Source organism: Sus scrofa, chromosome 15, assembly GCF_054392235.1.
Source record: "Sus scrofa isolate SSC_HxYL_T2T_F1_AM1 chromosome 15, Sscrofa_HxYL_maternal_Yorkshire_Landrace_v2.0, whole genome shotgun sequence".
NCBI lineage: Eukaryota > Metazoa > Chordata > Mammalia > Artiodactyla > Suidae > Sus > Sus scrofa.
The window spans coordinates 117,302,745-117,322,846 of NC_139397.1; the positions used below are offsets into that span (position 1 = coordinate 117,302,745).

At 39.9% G+C, this 20,102-nt stretch overlaps 1 long non-coding RNA gene across 2 annotated transcripts in view; it reads right to left on the reverse strand.

Annotated features, from left to right (window-relative positions):
- Nucleotides 1–20,102, reverse strand: part of LOC102160045 (uncharacterized) — a 46,911-nt gene that overhangs the window by 22,361 nt on the left and 4,448 nt on the right. The gene's annotated exons all lie outside the window — the stretch shown is intronic.

Consider the following 20,102-nt stretch of genomic DNA (forward strand, 5'->3'; position numbering starts at 1 on the left):
AATGCACATTTTAAGACACAAGTTTTGCTGATATGCTGTTGATAATATAGGAGAACTATTTTCCATTTGTTTCTAATTATCTTAAAGACAGCCTGGGGATCATTTACCCATGGTTTAAGAGCACTCAGATAAGTCCACAGATGCGACAGGCGGGCATGTGTGTCAGCTACTGCAGTGGGGCTACGTGAGGGTGGCTTAGCCAAGACTATCCTCTTATGTCTGAAACCACTAGATACGGTTCCTAAGGTCAACCAGTGCTGAAAAATAAAATCCTTCCTTTGTCAACATTCTTAGGGTGTGGGCTCTGGAGCCAGACTGCCTGGCTCCACCATTTAACTAGCTGGGTGATGTTGGGCAAGTTAGTTAACCTCTCCTTGCCTCAATTTCCTCATCTGAAAAATGGGGATGTGCCTACATTCTATGGCTATCACGAAGATGAAAACATCCAGCCAGATATTGAAAGTGCTTGCTGATTGATCTGGCCTTAGCTTAATTCTCAGCTTCATCTCTCTCTTTGCCTCCCCATCCCCAACTCTTCTCCTTGAATCTTGCCCCCAAGATTTCTTCCAATTCTTCCAAATTGAATTCCCTTACCTCTCCAGGAACAAGTTGTCTGCTTCCCGCCAATGTCCGTTCCTCTTCCGGGTCCAGTGCAGAGAGCATTCCCTCCAGTCTGAGCTACCTGGTCCTTACCTACTGCCCACAGCTCCCTGGGTTTCCTATTATAGGGTGTGTAACACACCATCTGAATACTCATTGGTCTACTCCCACTAGACTCTAAGCTATGAGGTAGGAATTGAATCCATCTCATTTCTTGTTGCAGTATCACCTTGTAAAAAATTACTTTGCACTGCAATTTAACTGGGTTTTTTTCCCTTTGCAAAGGAGGGGGGAAAAAAACTTCCTCCTTCTGTGTATGCATCTGAAATAGATAATACAGAAGAGGTAGGGGAGAATTATATGCTAACGTGAGAGCACTTTTAAATTTTAATACATCTTGAGATTTGATGAGTCCTTTCAATCTGAAAATTCACATTCCTTCAGCTCAGGGATTTATTCGAACACAAACACACAGGCACACACTGCCGTTATTGCTTCATTTTGATTTCTTCCTTTTCCTTTATCAGTAATGGTGATTATTTGTTTATTAGATCTCCTGGATTTGTCTTGTCTCTTATCCTACCTTTTCACTCATTGTTTTCATTTCCTTCACTTTATTTCTTTGCTATGTGTTTGAAATTGTTTCTCTATTCGAACTTACAGATCACTTAGCTTTGTTTTCAGGGGTATAAATTCTCTTTTTCCCTTCTACTAGTGAACTGTCTTTATTTGAAAATTATGATTTTACTGTTCTCATCAGTTCCTATGGCCTAGGCTCCTCCACTCAACACATACACACAGCAATGGCACTCCAAACACTGGCGCTCTGCACCTGTGACCCCCGCTCCCCAGATTCTGACCTTAAGGCTCCTGGACCTGGGGAAATTGTGTTTTTTCCAACCTAGGTACATCTTGCAGGGTTCCCAGAGATAGATGGCAGTCATGGGCATGTGTTCAAGCTACCATTTCCCATTTTTGTAAAAATTATCTGAGGGGATGAACATAGGGCAGGGCTGTGACAAATATATATATATATATATATATATATTTGTCTTTTTAGGGCTGCACTCACAGCATATGGAGGTTCCCAGGCTAGGGGTTGAGTTAGAACCGTAGCTGCTGGCCTACACCACAGCAATGCTAGATCTGAGCCAAGTCTGTGACCTACACCACAGCTCATAGCAATGCCGGATCCTTCAACCCACTAAGCAAAACCAGGATTGAACCTGCATCCTCATGGATGCTAGTCAGATTTGTTTCTCCTGAGCCACGACAGGAACTCCCACAAAGGCTTTTATATTAAAGAACAAGGTTTACACTCAAAAAAGTTGAAATGCTCAAAGTTAAAACAACCGATTAGTAGCAATTTCCAATTTGTGAGAGACAACTCCAAAATGAAAGCTTCTCTGAAGTTAAGTAAGGTATCCTGTAAGACACCCAAATTCATATGGGAAAAATTAGCCTCAAAGCTGGATGTACTCTTTGAAATGTAGCATAACTGCCCCTGAAACACTGAAGAGAGTGGCAGCATGGTGATTAAGAACATAAACTCAGGGACCATGACTTGCCCTCATGCCTTAATTTCATCCTCTGTAAGAGGGGGTTAATAATAGGAATTGCTTCATATAGCAATGTGATGACAATATTTGAAAAGTGCTTAGAATAGTACTGGCATATAATACAGGTTACAAAAGTATTTGTTCAAGTAAAATAAGACATCGTGAGTGCAAGATCATTATTTAAAGCTGTGACCACTATAGGAAATGTTTGCTATCAGGGATGCCATTTCTAATTTATTTTTATCTTCTAAAAATATCATTGCCTCCAAAATATGGGTATAGCACTGCCCATTCACAAAGGAGTCTCTGAGAGATGGGACCAGGACTGTGGCACAGAAAATCCTGCAGCACCCAAGTATTTCCACGGAGGGGAAAGAAGTGAAAATTTTTATTTTACAGTGTTTCCTCAAGGCATATGTTTTTATTTCAGTCCGTTTTCAGATTTATGGTAGAATAACAATCTCTCTTACTTTGATAATACTAAAAATGGCCTTAAGTTTCACGTTTTAAAGATCAGCGTGCTGGAGGCACAGCGCAGCCATACATGTCTCCAAGGGCCCCCTTTGAAGCTCTCCCCAGGCATTCATGCAGTTGCTCCATTGGATTCTAACAGAAATGTATAAGCAAATGAGCCACCTTGCTGTCTTGTTCTTACTTCTTCAGCCACAAAGCTGAGAGGAAAACATCAGCCTTTGAATGCTGACAGAAATACCAAATATCCTAGTAATTAAATTACCATTTAATAATAAATACTAAAGGCTAATATTTATTGAGGCATTTGATCAGCACGTTACATGTGTTATTTGATTGTCGAGTTAACTAAGGTCTAATATTTTTCTTCTCTAATTACTGCTTAGCTCTTACTGGCTTCTTGGCTGTGTCTTTCCCATTCCTATAGTCCAGGAAATAAAACAACTAGGTCAATTTAATTGAGTCCTAATAATTTTGATGAGCTAAATGACAACAAAGGTTTGGGATAAAAATGTGGTTTTGATCTGCGCAGAAGGAGATGGTAAGCAGCATGGCATAAATGATTGACTATGAGCCGCTGAATAAGCTTCAATCAGCTGTATAATTCACACAAAACATTCCGCTTGATCCAGACAACCAAGGACAATGTGGGATTTATCCTACCTGATCCTGAGTGGAAGCACTGACTCATTACATTTATTGTCAGCCTTCTATGTTACTTAATGTCATATGGAATCCTGTTCAAAGATAAGTTTTGGTAACATTTTTTTAAGAGCAGGCAGGCTCATGCATTCAGGGAAAACAAAATTATGTGACACTCAGAGCCAGGGAGGAGGTCGAGTCAAACCACAAATTTGGATTTTCAAATCGACACCATTGCCCAGGTCTTGACCCTAACCTTCTGTCTCCCACTGGCAAAGAGAACCAGCATGCTCTGCCTCACATAACACAAGAAGCCAGTCTTCTGTGTGAAATCCCCCATCAATTTTGCAGAGGTTTTCTGCTATTATCATAGCCTAGGTAGGCAGTTGTCACGAAGCATTAGAGCTGAAAGAGGCTGACAGCATAACTGCGGGCGAGCTCGGGGCTCAGCCCGGGCCAGCACCTGCCGCCTGCTCAGGCAGGAGTGTCCTCTGTCAAGACATTGCCTGGCAAGAGGCTTCAGGAATCACTTTGTATCAGTGCCCTTCATTGACAGCGCGCTGGAGGGCAGCCTGTCTAGCAAAAGCAGGACAGAAACCTTTGCCAGCCACCTGCCTGCCCCCATATGGTGGCCATTTAAAAACCCGTCACTTTTATAAAGGAGCTCTCGAATGATTCATTCATCAAGTACAGTTTTGACTGGGCCAACTGCCTCGCTGTACAATCACCTAATTCTGTGACTTGAAGAACTTCATTTGGGTCTTACTAAGGGAGGAGATTTTTTCAATATTCTGGGTGAACAAGTCAAGTCTACTCCATGTCCCTGGCTCCTCAAGCTCCGAGGAGGGCATTGCTAGAGAGCAAGAGTGCTTTCACACCCGTGGATTCCGAACACAGCCCTGGAGCCTTCCTTACCGCTCAAGGAGGGAGGGTCTGGGCAGTCTTACAATACGAAGCTTATTTTCCTCATTCCTGAGATTCAGAGGCAGGCAGTTAATAAGAGAGGAGATGGGAGGGGAGTGGATCTGTTTAAAAGCCATAACGAAAAAATGAACAGTACTTGAGCATTCAACTTCAAAATCAACAGATTCTAGAAAAATTAACAATTGAAATATACCATAAAGCCATGCAGAAATCTATCACTACTTGCATGCATGTCACAATTCTACCAATATTTTTTTTCCTTTTAAATTAGATGCATGAGATTATGTAAGTAGATGGCAATATTTCCATGGACAGGCTAAAATTTTCTCATTTGTTTTGATGTTTTCTCAATATAATTCAGTTTCATTGTCAAATTAACTCCATGAGATTAGGGGATCTTGTCTGATACACCACTAGAGTACCAGGGCCTGAATAGCACTTGACACATAGGAGGGGCTCAATAAATATTTAGTGGAAAATTGGCCAAATAAATGCAAAAAAAAAGAACAAATGAATGAATGACATCTGGAGAAAGCACCAGATGTTTTATGACGTGGTTTCTCAGATTTTTTGCAGGGGCTGTAATAGAGATTGAGTGAAATCAAATGATGAAGGTAATTTAAGATTTTATTAAATTTTAATTAGTTTTGGTATAACTTTTGGTGGAAGATTTAATTTTCTTTTAATTGCATGAATGAAGAATGAATGAACCAGGCATCTGATGGTTAGATGAACTTGTCTGCTGTTTGAACCTAAGAACCATTGTCTATGCCCCACTCCACAAAGGAGTGGTTTAAAGAAGGCAGATAGGTGAGAATTTACATCCATTCTTTCCAAACCAGTTGCTAATCACCAGGTTCTTTTTTCTCACTCTCTTCCTGCCAGTCTCATCGCTTGTTCCTCTTTCATCAACTGGCACCGGTACTCAGTTTCTCCTCCTTGGCCTCTCTTGTGAGGCTGGCCTCTTCTAACTGCTTCTTAGACCTCTGCCTCCACCTGGGCGATCCCACAAACCCTCAAAGGCAACAACGCCCAACAGAACTCCTGACCACTCTCCCACACAAGTTCTTCCTCCCCCTTCTTCCAACTAAGTGAAGCAGGCACTGGCATCAGCCAATCCAAAAATCTGAACATGTCCAGGATCCTTCTTAGACTTTACCTCCCATGCCACATCCAATAAATCACCAAGCCCAATGGATTCTAAACCCTTAATCTCTCTCACTTCCATCCTTTCTTTACAACCACTAACTTCGTTCAGGCTTTCATTATCTTCACTAGGATTATTGCAATATTATCTCACTAGTTTTGCTGCCTCCTGTTTTGCCTGAGTGATCTTTCTCAAAAAAAAAAAAAAAAAATACTCACACTACCCCACCTCAGCTTAAAACCTCCCCATTGATTCATGGGACATGGGATATGACTGAGCCTCACTAGTGTGGCCTCCAAGAGCTTTCATGATCTAGACACTGTCCTACCTCCCAACAACATTCTTTTCTTCCTCTTCCTCTGTGTAACCATTTGAGCTATGCAGAGTTTCTCAGTGAGTAAAGCTGTATCAAACACAGGCCTTGGGGGCTCACTGATACCTCTCACTGCAATCCAGCGTGCCACGTCTGCACCCAGCATCAGAGGAATTGGGCCTTGACAAAGAAAGGTGGCATTCCAGAATTAATGCCACCTTTCTCCCATTCCCTAAAGTGTTGAAAAGAAAGAAACTTGGTCAATATTGGGACTGCTTACTAAGAAATCCCACCTGGGAGTTCCCATTGTGGCTCAGCAGTAGCACACCCGACTAGTATCCATGAGGATGTGAGTTCGATCCATGGCCTCTCTCAGTGAGTTAAAGGATCCAGTGCTGCCGTGAACTGTGGTGTGAGTCGCAAATGTGGCTTGGATCCCGTGTTGCTGTGGCTGTGGTGTGGGCTGGCAGCTACAGCTCTGATTTGAGTCCTAGCCTGGGAACTTCCATATGCCATGGGTGTGCCCTCCCCCCCCCCCAAAAAAAGGGACACACACACACACAGAAATCCTACCTGGTACACTAAATCACAGAAGGATTGAGTTAATCTCCTAAAATTTTGCTTTAAGAAAGTATCAGTCAGACCCTCATGATTTCTTGCTTGAACCAGCAAAATGCCTTCTGAACTGTCTTACCTTCAGTTCTTCTCCTAATGCAATCTCCGCACTGCTGTCAACCATCTTCCCAAACTTCAACTAGGTTCACAGCTCACCCTAAGTCAAAGTCTTCATAGCTCCCAATCTTTAACCTTGTTCCTGAGAATGTCTTCCACATCCTCTCTCAGTGTAATGCATGGTACGCTCCACAACTTCCTCTTGGATATACATTTACCAGCAAATTACACATCAGTCCAACTACATGTTTTTTGTTTGTTTTCTTTGTTTGATCTTTTTAGGGTTGCACCCTAAAAAGACAAATGGAGGTTCGCAAGCTAGGGGTCAAATTGGAGCTGCAGCTGCCAGCCTATGCCACAGCCACAGCAACACAGGATCCGAGCTGCATCTGTGATCTACACCACAGCTCACAGCAACGCCGGATCCTTAACCCACTGATGGAGGCCAGGGATCGAACCCGAGTCCTCATGGATACTAGTCAGGTTTGTTAACCACTGAGCCACAACAGGAACTCTCCTAACTACATGTTTAATGTTTAAGTGAGAAGAGACAGGTTTAAAAAAGCAGCAGCAAACATCAGCCTGTCAGTGGCCATCACTCTGGTGACATGAGTTTGAGACCAATGGTGTAGATTGTAAGCCTTGCCTCTTTGCCTTTCCCAACTAAAAGTAGCACAAAGTGGCTGGAAAACTCTAGGTTTTGGATGTCGTGGACTGTGGTCCAAATCCTGGCCCTATCTATTTATGATCACGTACAAGGCTCTGTGAGCCTCGGTTCCTTATCCATAGGTGGAGACCCTAATTCCTCTATCACACTAACAGGGAGAATAAGTGGAAGGTATGTCCTTTTCAGAAGAGCCCTCACTCATCTCCTCTAGCAATACAATATGCCCACCCATTCTGATTGCTTACCTCAAATTTTAAAAGAATTATGTCTTTCTCCTAAAAAGCATTGCTAAAATGAAACAAATTATCAAAAAATACCATAAAACTGTTGAGCCCACAACTGGAGGGAAGATTTTGAGGCTTTCAAGGATAAGCTAGGGTTTTTGTTTATTTCCTTGTCTTGTACAGATGTTGGGTTGTAAGAGACTGGCTGAAATGGATGTTATAAAGAGATCATGTAACAGAAGGCATGGACTCCAGGGAAGGAGACCCTGTTTTTAATTCTTTTAAATCCTTAAGGTCGGTTTCAAGTAGAGGTCAGGATAACCTAGACAAATGGGCAGTGACTAGGAAGTGACCCAGCCAGGTAGCAAATTACTAGCTAATAGAACCAAGTCATCTTTATTGCAACCCCCAGCTGAGTTCCAGATTTGTCTGCCTGCCAATGATGCACGGTGGAGAGTCTGTCCTCAGAGGGACCACCTCCCACAGAGGCTGGCTCCCGTTTAGTTTGCATAGAAGGTATTTAGATAAACTAATAATTGCACAGGGATGTGGTTAGCTCTGGAGAAGTCAAGACTGTGTTTAAGTGTCTGAAATTCCTGGTGTCACTAATAATTGTAACCTCTGCTTCAATAAAACACACAAATAATGTTACTGAAACATTTCCAATCACAAGGTATTATTTTTGGTCTAAAACAGATGCAGCCCTCAGTACTTAAAAGGAGGATGTCTGGATGGATTTACCTCTGCTTGAAGGGAACAAAACTCCTGGAACTTTGGCCAAGGCCCTAAATCTGAGAAACATCTATTGGAGTGGTGACACGTCAGCAGTGTGACAAAAGGTGCCATTCCTGGAATAATGAATAAGGACCACATTGGAAGACCCATTGAAGGTGCTATTTGGAATATAAGCCAGTAGTTCAAAAAGAAGTCAGATGGCATTTCTGAACACTTTATAATTGTCAGGCTGGGCACTAATATAGGTGATCTCATTCAATCACTACTGTACCCCATTTTAGAGATGATGAAACTGAATCCCAGAAATATTAAATAATGATTTGAAAGACATCTACCTATTAAATGTAGAGTTGGGATTTGAACCCAGGACTGTCAATACATAAGGCCCATTCCTTAATATTGTATCATATAGCCTCTTAGGGAATTATAAAATCTAACTCTAAACAAAGGCATAGCTGGAATCAGACTGCCAGGATTCAAATCTTTGCTCCATCATTTACTATCTCTGTGACCAAGGAGGAGAAAGCATTTAACCTCAGTTTCCTCAAAATAAAATGGCAGCAAATACTAGCATCTACCTAGTAGTGCTGTTAGGCAAAAGAATGGAGAGCGTATCACACAAGATTCAAGGTTATGCATTTAGCCTCGTGCCCAGTCCAGATACTTAGACATCAAGGCATCAGCCAAGCAAACTGGCTTCTCTCTTCAGCCCAGCCTGTCAGGCAGGACTTCTGCATTAGCTCAGATAGCACTTTCCTGAGCCTAACAGAGGACCCAATCCCCTACCGGACGCCCTGCAGCTGCTCCATCCACCCCAGGGTAATAAGTCACCTGCCACATTTACACTGAAATGCTCACCTAAGCATGTCCCTAAGAACACTTCTCGGATACCGCACACTCCTAGCCCAGCCACAGTAATTCCCATTTCTTTAGTATTTCACATTGTGCTGGAGTACACCAATAAAGATTTGTCGGGCACATGTGGAAAACGTTAGTTATTATGTGGATTCAGGCAAAAGGTAGTTAGTATCCAAATAAATCAGACTGATGCTTTATCTAACCACCATTAAAGCAAAGCCTGAATGCAACATTTTCTGGCTGCGGACAAGACTTAATATCAAAAAACCATCACCCCAACTGGAAAGAACTAAAATCTTTAGGTACGGTAGTGTTTCCTCCTTAGCCAAAAATACATGTACGCTAGTGTTATAGAAGTTAATATCTTGCATGGGATATATTAAACGAAGATAAGGTACACAGCAATTGTATGGAATTATGAAAAATTAGGCAGTGGGGTAAAATAAATTCTTCCTTTTTCAACGTAATCATTAACATTTCTCCAGGAAACAAACAACTGAGACTATTGTCTTATTTCCAAAGGTTGCCTAGGGGTGAGCAAAAAGTTAATTAGATGCAATATATAATCCAAGGGTGTTCATACAATCATTGCATGCATATGGGCCTGACCATAAAAATACCTAAAGGACTAGGAAGTTTCAAAGTGAATGTAAAAATAGGATACACGACATTTTCACACAGTTGTTTAAACACATATTTGTTTCAATAAAATGCACAAATAGTGTATTCATTGTTTAAATACAGCCAACGGACCATTATTCAATGCACGTCAGGTGTCAGGAAGGTAGAAACTGACTTCCTTTTCGATGCTGTTTTTGGATCCTTAAAATAAGAAATAGGGAAACCTTGGAAATAAGACATCATACAAAGTAATCAAGTAAAACAGCAAGGGGGAGAAATCAGAATAAGTTTTTAAGCAAACAAGAATTTCAAAAGAGAGATCTTTCCATATTTATTTTTAGATTTATGCAGTCAGTAAAGTTATGCGTTATATGTTTTTCACCACTAAATGTTATTAAATTCCATAGAATTTAACCACTAGGAGTATGAGGCTTTGTAATGTAAGGAAAGCACTTAGTGCAGTGCCTGGCTCATGTCAGAGCTTTTGATTATTATTAACTATTATTCTCTTTCACTGAAATTGATCTTAACAATGAGTATGTCACAGATTTTCCCGGTCTGAATGTTTCTTTGCTGGCAAGCAATTACAGGAAGATAGTTGCCTCCTTCGGATAAATCCTTGGAAAAGAGTTTCCAATCATGTTAAGTCACGAAGATACACTTGACTTGCACTTAAAGGCCTTGGCTACTTGTATTTGCTGAGGCTCCTAATGAAATAGAAATGCCACAACAAGATTACAAAACATACAGTGAATTCCAAATGCTTGCCCTTGGTAAATTTACATTTTTTTTTTTAATCTTTTTGCCATTTCTTGGGCCGCTCCCGCGGCATATGGAGTTCCCCAGGCTAGGGGTCTAATCGGAGCTGTAGCCACCAGCCTATGCCAGAGCCACAGCAACGCGGGATCCGAGCCACGTCTGCAACCTACACCACAGCTCACGGCAACACCGGATCGTTAACCCACTGAGCAAGGGCAGGGATCGAACCCGCAACCTCATGGTTCCTAGTCGGATTCGTTAACCACTGCGCCACAACGGGAACTCCGGTAAATTTACATTTTTAACACACATACAAAAACACAATGCGATGTGCCATTCACAATATAATGACAAGATCTACTTTTAAGAAATTGAAATATATGGCCCTGTGGCTGGAGAGACCTTTAAATTTGTCTGATGCCTGCCATCCTCCCTCAGCTACCATAACTGGATATAGAGCCTCAGAGATCCATCCAGTCTAAATATGAGGATTGCTGGTGTTATGGAGTAAATTGTATTCCCCCCTCCATGAAAATTATTTGTTAAAAAGATATGTTGGGAGCTCCCTGGTGGCTCAGTGGGTTAAGGATCTAGTGTCGTCACTACTGTGGCTCAGGTGGCTGCTGTGGCATGGTTTGATCCCTGGCCCAGAAACTTCCACATGCCTCGGGCACAGTCAGAAAAGTAAATTTTTAAAAAAAGGTATGTTTAAGCCCTCACCCCCAGTACCTCAGAATATGACCTTATTTAAGAAATAGGGTCTTTACAGAAAATGAAGTCTAATTTGTGGGCACTAGCCTAATATGACTGCTGTCCTTCTAAAAGGGGGAAATTTGGGCATATAAACAGACACAGAGGGAAGACAACAAGAAAAGACACATTTTGTGGAGACAGAGGACTGGACGATGCATGTACAAGTTAAGGAATGCCAAAGATTCCTTGCAAACCACCAGAAGCTAGGAAGAGGCAAGGGAGGATTCCCCTGTCAGTTTCAGAGGGAGCATGGCTAGGCTGACACTTTGGTTTCAGTGTTCCAACATCCAGAACTATAAGACAACAAATTTCTCTTTTGTTAAGCCACTCGGTTGATGGCATTTGTTAGGTAGCCCTCAGAAACTAACGCAAAGGAATGGGAGAGTTCCTGGCCGCTGTCATGGCCTCTTGCCCCTGCTTCATTACTGAGCTCCCTCTCCTTAGACATGTGAGGTAAGCAGCTAGGAATTCCAGTCAATAGTCAACCTGACTTCAGCAACTAGACTGGAATTTGCTGCAGTGTTATCATGGTTTCTTTGGATGTGCTGCGCACATGAGTAGAAATAGACATTTCATGAATATGTTTTTGTATATTTCCAAATGAAGTTCCAAAAGGAAAGGAAAGGAGGCAACTTATGTGTTCATTTTAGCTACTTAGTAATTTGTATACAACAGAATTATAAGAGATCACTTATGTAGGTCTTTGATCTTTCTGTGATGATTAAACAATAATTTTCTCAGGTAACAGTAGTTCTTGGTTAAAAAAAAAAAATACGCAAATGGAAAATGTGGTCAAACTATACAAGATACATCCACATCACAACTTATGTCAAATTACCATGCTAAGCCAATTGGAGTATATTTCACTGTATGTTCAGCTCAGTTTTCTACTTTTTGAATAATTTTTACCTTTCCTTTACCTTGAACCTCCTGTGCTCTGGAAAGAATCCCTGGATGTAATGATAATGATGACTTGAACAATAATGATAATGGCTAACATGTAGCGTATGCCACCTACCATACCAAACATTTCATGTGCTTCATTTCATTTAAGCCTAACATTGGTCTGTTGAAGTAGGTACTCTTATTTTTGGAGAGGAAAAGACAAAACTAAGTCAAAGACAAGAGGGTAAGAGGGGCAGAGCTTAAGTCGTGGTTTATAGACTCCACAGCCCCATTTCTTCAGCCCTGCACAACTCCTCACTCTGGTAGATGTTTATGCCTCTGCTATAATTTTGGATAAGGCTACAGGCTATGACAAAAATGCATATCAATTAGATTGACAGCTCTCATTCTCAACCAGATAGCAAAGAGCTCTGTGGAGTGGCCAGTCAGCCCACACATACATAAATACTGACAAAATCCTGATTACCATTTGGTGGTGTTCATGCTCTCTACATTGATTTGAAGCATTTCATTTTTAAATTCTTAGTGAGCCAGGCAGAGGTTATTTTCAACATCATTTGATAATCTATATATATTTAAAAGCACTAAGCGAGTCGATTTTGACTTCAGGCCAGCTCTAGTTATTAGTCAAACTACCATTCTCCTTATGATAAAGGGCTCAGAATGAAATGTAGAACAAATGCAGTTGCACAACAAATATCTTACAGTTTCAGGTCTCTGGTGATTAAAGACATCAGGACCAATTTGAGTCTATTTAACTCTCTCACACAGAAATACTACATCTATTGGCAGTACAACATGATGAAAGATTCTTTACAAATAAGGGAGTTCCTGGTGGCTCAACAGGTTAAGGATCTAGTGTGGTCACTATTGCTGTGTGGGTTTGATCCTCGGCCCAGGAACTTCCACAAGCCACAGGCATGGCCAAAAAAGAAAAGAAACAAATAACGCAATAAGACAATAGGACCCAAACCCCTATGGTCAATTAATCTTTGACAAGGAGGCAAGAATAATAAATGGGAAAAAGACAGTCTCTTCAGCAAGTGGTGCTGGGAAAACAGGATAGCTGCATGTAAATCAATGAAACTAGGACACACCCTCACACCATGCACAAAAATAAACTCAAAATGGCTTAAAGACTTAAACTAAGACAAGACACCATCAAACTCCTAGAAGAGAACAGATGCAAATCATTCACTGACATCAATCATACAATGTTATCTTAGGTCAGTTTCCCGAGGCAACAAAATAAAAGCAAAAATAAACCAATGGCACCTAATCAAACTTACAAGCCTTTGCACAGCAAAAGAAACCATAAAAAAATAATTTAAAAAATAAATAAAAACAAAGACAACCTATGGAATGGGATAAAATAGTTTCAAACGATGCAACGGACAAGGGCTTAATCTCTAAAATATATAAATAACTTATACAATTCAACAGCAAAACAGACAAACAAAAAACACCCAACAAAGCAATTGATGAATGGGCAGAAGACCTAAATACTCACTTCTCTAAAGAGGATAACAGATGGCCAACAAACACATGAAAATACGTTCAATATCACTACTAGTGAAATGTAAATCAAAACTACAATGAGGCACCATCGCATACCTGTCAGAATGGCCATCATTAACAAGTCAACAAATAACAAATGCTGGAGAGGGTGTGGAGACACGGGTACCCTCCTTCACTCTTGGTGGGAATGTAAATTGGTACAACCACTATGGAAAACGGTATTGGAGTTACCTCAGAAAACTAAATATGGAACTGCCGTATAACCCAGTAATCCCACTCCTGGGCATTTATTTGGACAAAACGTTCATTGAAAAAGATACATGCACCCCTATGTTCATTGCAGCACTATTCACAATAGCCAAGACATGGAAACAACCTAAAGGTCCATCAACAGACTAAAGGATTAAGAAGATGTGGTGTGTGTATATATATATATCCATATACATATATACACACACACAGACACAATGGAATACTCCTCAGCCCTAAAAAAGAACAAAATAATGCCATTTGCCGCAACATGGATGGAACTAGAAACTCCCATACTAAGTAAAATCAGAAAGAGAAAGACAAATACCATGTTACATCACATATCTAATATATGACACAAATGAACCTATCTACAGAAAAGAAACAAAATCATGGACTTGGAGAACAGATTGTGGTTGCCAAGGTGGAGGCGGGTGGGGGGATGAGGAGGATGTACTGGGATTTGGGAGTTAGTAGATGCAAACTATTGTGTTTGGAGTGGATAAGCAATGAGATCCGGCTGTATAGCACAGGGAACTTTAACCACTTGTGATGGAACATGATGGCGGAGAATGTGAGAAAAAGAATGTGTGCATATATATGTACATATATATATAATATATATATAACATATATAACTGGGTCACTTTGCTGTACAGCAGAAATTGATAGAACATTGTAAATCAACTATAATAGAAAAAAATAAAAATCTTAAAAAAAGACAACAGGAACACCTGGCATTGGTTGGGTGCCTATTCAACCAACAACATGCCACACCCAATAATGGGGATTTTGTGTCCAAAACTATCATAAATTCCTCATGTAATGGATGGAGAAACTGATGCTCGAGTGCTATCAGAACTTGCTGGTGGCCTCACAGCCAGTAAAAGGAATCACTAGAATTCCAAGAGAGGACAGTCTAAGTCTTAAATGTTTCCCTACCCTGACTCTCTAGGTGTATTATCAGGATGTTGGCCTGTAAGACAGATAACAAACGCGTAGACTAGTGATATGGGTAGAGTCTAGGGTCCTGCCTCTGATTCCATTTAAATCACCTTTTCTACCTAGACATATATATACATATATATATATACATATATATATACACATATATATATACGTATATATATACGTATATATATATATATATATTTTCTACCTGGAGAGATATATATTTTTTTTCTAGAAACAAAATGAGGTTTTACCATCCATTATGTCTATTCTGATGAAATAATCCTGTCTCTGGAGAATCTGCAAGTTTGAAATCCAGATTATCCCCAAAGACCAGAAAATCACTCACTTCTCAGTCATTATCTGTTCTAGGCACAAAATAGAAATATCACTATGAGGGAGCCAGTGGTGCTCATCTCTCAGATGGGATGTCAAAAGTACTACTTTGACAGGTCCAAACCACACTGGCTCCAAAGTGGTCCTCAGTGCTGTAACCACATAATAGGTGTTCATGAGTTATTTTGTGCACACCACCGAACTCAGAGTCAGACTCTGTTCTTGTCCTATCAGCTCCATTACCCTGGAAAAGGCCCTAAGTATTCCCTGTATCAGTTTATCTATTAGTTATACAGGGAAAACAATATCAGCCTATCAGGAATATCAAATACTACACAACTAGATGCACTAATACTATCGCCCCTTCCTTTTCCTTTTATTAATTGCCTTAATTAATAACATCATGTCCCATCACAGTCATCACCAAATACTAGGAAAGTGACTATGCACATATTCTCGCATTTACTTCCCTTAATACCTCAAAGAGGAAAACTTGGAATTGTTTGTTTTTTTCCCCCCTGGACCTTCACCCTGAACTTGTTAGCAGCAGGCACAGAGAACCCATTAGCCACATGCCCACCCCTACTCTATAACTTGTCTACCTTGTTTAAAAAAAAAAAAAAAATCATACCCGCCATGGATACAGGAATGACAATTTGAAACATCGTCATTCTTGGCTAACCAATATTATAGGGCTAAATTTTAATTCATCTTCACAGCTTCCTAATTTCTTTCGTTTAGTGTGACTGACACACAATCTTACCGAGAAGAAAAACCAATTGGCTCATTTTCTGCTCTACATGTATTCAGTACATTAAAGTTTGTTTCTTCTTCATCTATGGGGTCAAATCTCTCTTGAACCTTCTTTCACTTTTTGTTCTCTCTCTCAGATGGGAAGGTAAGAAAAGCATCCTTTCATTCATCGTTCTCTGACAGAGAACAATCATCTTGGTCTTGCCAAATGGCTGCTTAATATGAGGCTTTTTAACCAGCGACTTAGAAGCACTAACTCTCAAACTTGGCTGCTCATTGGCATCACTTGGAGAGTTTTAAAAATGCTAATGCCCACATCCCATCCTCAGAAATTCTGATATAATTTATCTGTAGTGTGGCCTGAACACTGGGATTTTTTAAAGCTCCCTATGGGGTTCTAAATGCAGTCAACTTTGAAAACTACTGATTCAGGGCTTTGGAAAGACTAGTGTGAGTAGATTTAGCAAGTCAGGGGGAGAAAATTATAATAATGGGGATAAAGCTATCTTGATTTCTCTTGGTAAAGCAGATTTAACTGGCAATTCCTGACATACCCCAGTATAGACTGGTGCAAAGTTCCCTCCCCCTACAATATGCTTTCTTTTGGAGTTTACTCCTTAGCTTTGATTTTTATTTAGAGTGGAGGAATTTTTTAAACATTAAAATTGATCTTTCTTTTGCAATGCCACAACTTAAATAATGAAGATCAACTCTCAGACAAAGTTGAAACAAACCAACCCTTCTGTTTGAGGTTCCTCAGTCAAAATTTGAAATACCAGCCCCAGCAAAGAAAACAGGACAACCTGAGGGAGTGGACTGAGCAGTGACTAAGTTGCTGAGTGTCAAAATGACAAGCCAAGAAAACATCAGGTGAAGAAAGAACCCTGGTAACACTCACATCGATGCGGCTGAAAAGGCAGTGTGGTCCTGAATATTTGGCCTTAATTTGGAATTTCCTTGTTTTGGTGAATTTAAATCCTTAGCCTCATGTCATGCAGTTATTTTTATATGGTTTCTTTTTTCTTTTTTTGTCATTTAATATTCAAAACGATGTGAAATGTACATTCTTCATCACATGGAGAATGAATTCAGCAACAACTCAAGCACATAATTCTTCTCTGCATGGAAGATGCTGGACATCTGCTCACCCCAGATCTACAGAACAATGTGGTACATTTACACGGAGTTAACTGAGGGAGGAAGTCCCCTGTGAGGCCCCTCACATACTACTTCAGGAGAGATGCGAAAATACAAGCTTTGTGAGAGGTAGGGAACCTCAAGGAACTTTATTTTAGAAAAAAGAAAATCTGTTTATGTTTTGCCTGTCTGCCTCTTTGAGAATGATGTCTCCGTGAGACCAGAACGGTCTGTTCACACAATACCCCTGTGCCTAAATAATGCCTGGCATACAGTTGACACACAATAAATGCTTGTTAAATAAGTGAAAAATTCCTTCTTCAAATACCAAATTATGAAGATGAGGAAAAGTACCGCATATCTCCTTCTTAGTCTCAGTGCAAAGAAATGGGATTGAAATAAGTATTTTTCTCCTAAACCCGACTGGAAAGTTTTTGCTCCTTCCCAGTACTTTCTGCAGGCATCCTCTCCAGCCCAGCAAGCTCAGCCACTCTTAACGAAGGAGGGGCTTCTTGGAGCAGACAGGCATCCATCCACTCCAAGTGCCAGCTTATTTCTCACACTGTCAAGCCAAGCCCAGCTCCAGCTCTGCCTCTTCCCGACTCCCCAGGACAGTCAGTCAAGCATTAATTAGTGCACCTTGGGATCACCCAGAGGGCTTATTATAGTTTCTGGGACCCCTACACTCTCATCACAATAGAATATACTTGTTTAATAAAAGAGCCTCTGCTAAATTTATGAGTTTGCACTTAGATTAGGAAACCTGGTTCCTAGTTTTGAGCCTCTGCTCCTGAGCTCTCCTCTGGCTAACCCACCTCTGCTGCCGTGACTCCCAGAGTGGCTTTATCAAGCCACTTAATTTCTCGGTATCCTGAACCTCGGATTTCTCCTCTGTGAAATGGACACGTTTCTTTAAAAAATAACAGACTTTTTCAAGCAGTTTTATATTTACAGAAAAATTGAGCAGATGTGTTTCTGTATGCTGCCCCCTCCCACCCACAGTTTCCCCTATTGTTACTTAGCTTCTGCCTTCCTGTGGTAACAAGGAACCAATATTAATACATTGTTATGAACTAAAGTTCATGATTTACATTAAATTTCTTTCTTTGTAAAGTTCTGTGGGATTTGACAAATGTCTCATGTCCTGATCCACCGCCCCGGTGTCAGAGAGAATAGTTTTACTGAATTAAATATGTCTACCTACTCCTTTCTTCTGAACCCTTGGCAACCTCTGAGCCTTTTTGCTGTCTTCACAGTTTTGCCTTTTTCAGAATGTCATATAGTTGGAACTTTACAAGAGGTAGCCTTTTCAAGCTGCTTTCTTAGCAATGTGCATTTACATTTCCTACCCATCTTTTCACAATTTGTGCTCATTTCTTTTTATCGTTGACTAAGATTTCATTGCATGGATGTGTCACAGTTTGTCCATTGACCTACTAAAGGACATTGGTTGCATCTGAGTTTTAGCAATTATGAATAAAGCTAGTATAAACTCCCTTGTGTAGGTTTTTGTGTGGACATAAATTTTTAGCTCAACTGGGTAAATACCTAGGAGCAGGCATATGGTCAGATTATATTTACCTTTATAAGAAGCTGCTAAACTGTCTTCCAAAGTGGTTGTACCATTTTGTACTTGCATCAGAAGTGAATGAGAGCTCTTGTTGCTACTACACACCCTTGCCAACATTTGGTCAGTGTTTTAGATTTTGACTGTTCTAATGGTTGTGTAGTGGTATCTTACTATGTTAATATGCATTTTTCAATGACGGGATGTAAAGCATATTTTCACATGCTTATTTGTCAATTTGTGTATCTTCTCTGATGAGCTGTTCTCTATTTGGGTTGTTTGTCTTCCTGTGATTGAGTTATAAGAATTATTTTTATATTTTAGATATGTCTTTAATCAATATTTGCTTTGCATATATTTTCCCCCAGTCTGTGGTTTACTTTTCATTCTCTTAAGAGTGGTTTTCACAGAGCAGAAGTTTCTCTTTAATAATATTCAACTTATCAGTGTTTTTATGGGTCCTGATCTTGGTGTAAAAACTCATCACCAAACCCAAGGTCCCCTAGATTTTCTCCTATGTCATCTTCTGAAAGTTTTATAGTTTTATACTCTTATTTAGTATATGAGTTAATTTGAGTTAATTTTTGTAAAAGATGTAAGGTATCTCAGTTCATTTTTTCTTTTTGCATGTGGATGTCTTTTCTCCGAATTTGCTCCTTTGTCAAAGATGAGTGCACTATATTTGTTTTGAGTCTATTTCTGGGATCTGCATTCTGTTCCATTGATCTATTCATCTATGCTCTCACCAGTATCACACAGTCTACATTATATTAAGTCTTGAATTCAGATAGTGTCCGTCCTCTAAATCTGCTCTTCTCCGTCAATGTTGTGTGGCTGTTCTGGGGTTTTGCCTTCCCTATGAACTTCAGAATCAGTTTGCCAATAACTACAAAATAACTTTCTAGAATTTTGACTGAATTGCCTTAAATCCGTAAATCAAGTCAGCACGAACTGACATTTTGACAATATTTAAGCTTCATAGCCCCATTTATTGAGATAATCTTTGTCTTTAAAAAAAAAATCACTTAAAACACTTTACTTAGGCATAATTGACATCTGGAAAAATGCGTGTGTTTAATGTATATAACTTGGTGAATTTAGAAATAAGTTTACACCCATGAAACAATCACCACACTGTATGCCAAAAATCTATCACTTTCAAAAGTTTTTTCCCTGTTATTATTATTCATCATTATAATATCAACCCTTTAAGCATATTTTAGGTATACAGTACCATACTGTTGGCTTTAGGTACCATGCTGTCCTATACATATCTAGGATTTATCTTGTATAAAGGAAATTTTGTAGCCTTTGGCTATTACCTCCTTGTTTTCCCATCCCCTGGCAACAGTCATTTCACTCTGTTTAATTCATTTAACACTTTTAGATTCATTGTATAAGTTTTTCTAGCATTTGTCCTCTGTGTCTGATTTATTTCACATAACATACAATCCTCCAGTTATTCATGTTGCTGCAATATCAAGATTTCCTTAATTTTTAAGGCTGAAAGAAATTGTTTTATGGTATATACCACACTATTTATCCATTCATTCATTTGTGGACATTCATGTTCCTTCCATGTCTTGCCTATTGGAAATGATGCTGTGGTGAACACTGAAGTTCAGATATCTCTTTGAGACAATGATTTCAATTCTGTTGGATGCATATTCCAAGAAGTGGGATTGCTGAGTCATATGCTAGTTCTATTTTTAATTTTTTATGCCAACTTTATACTTTTAT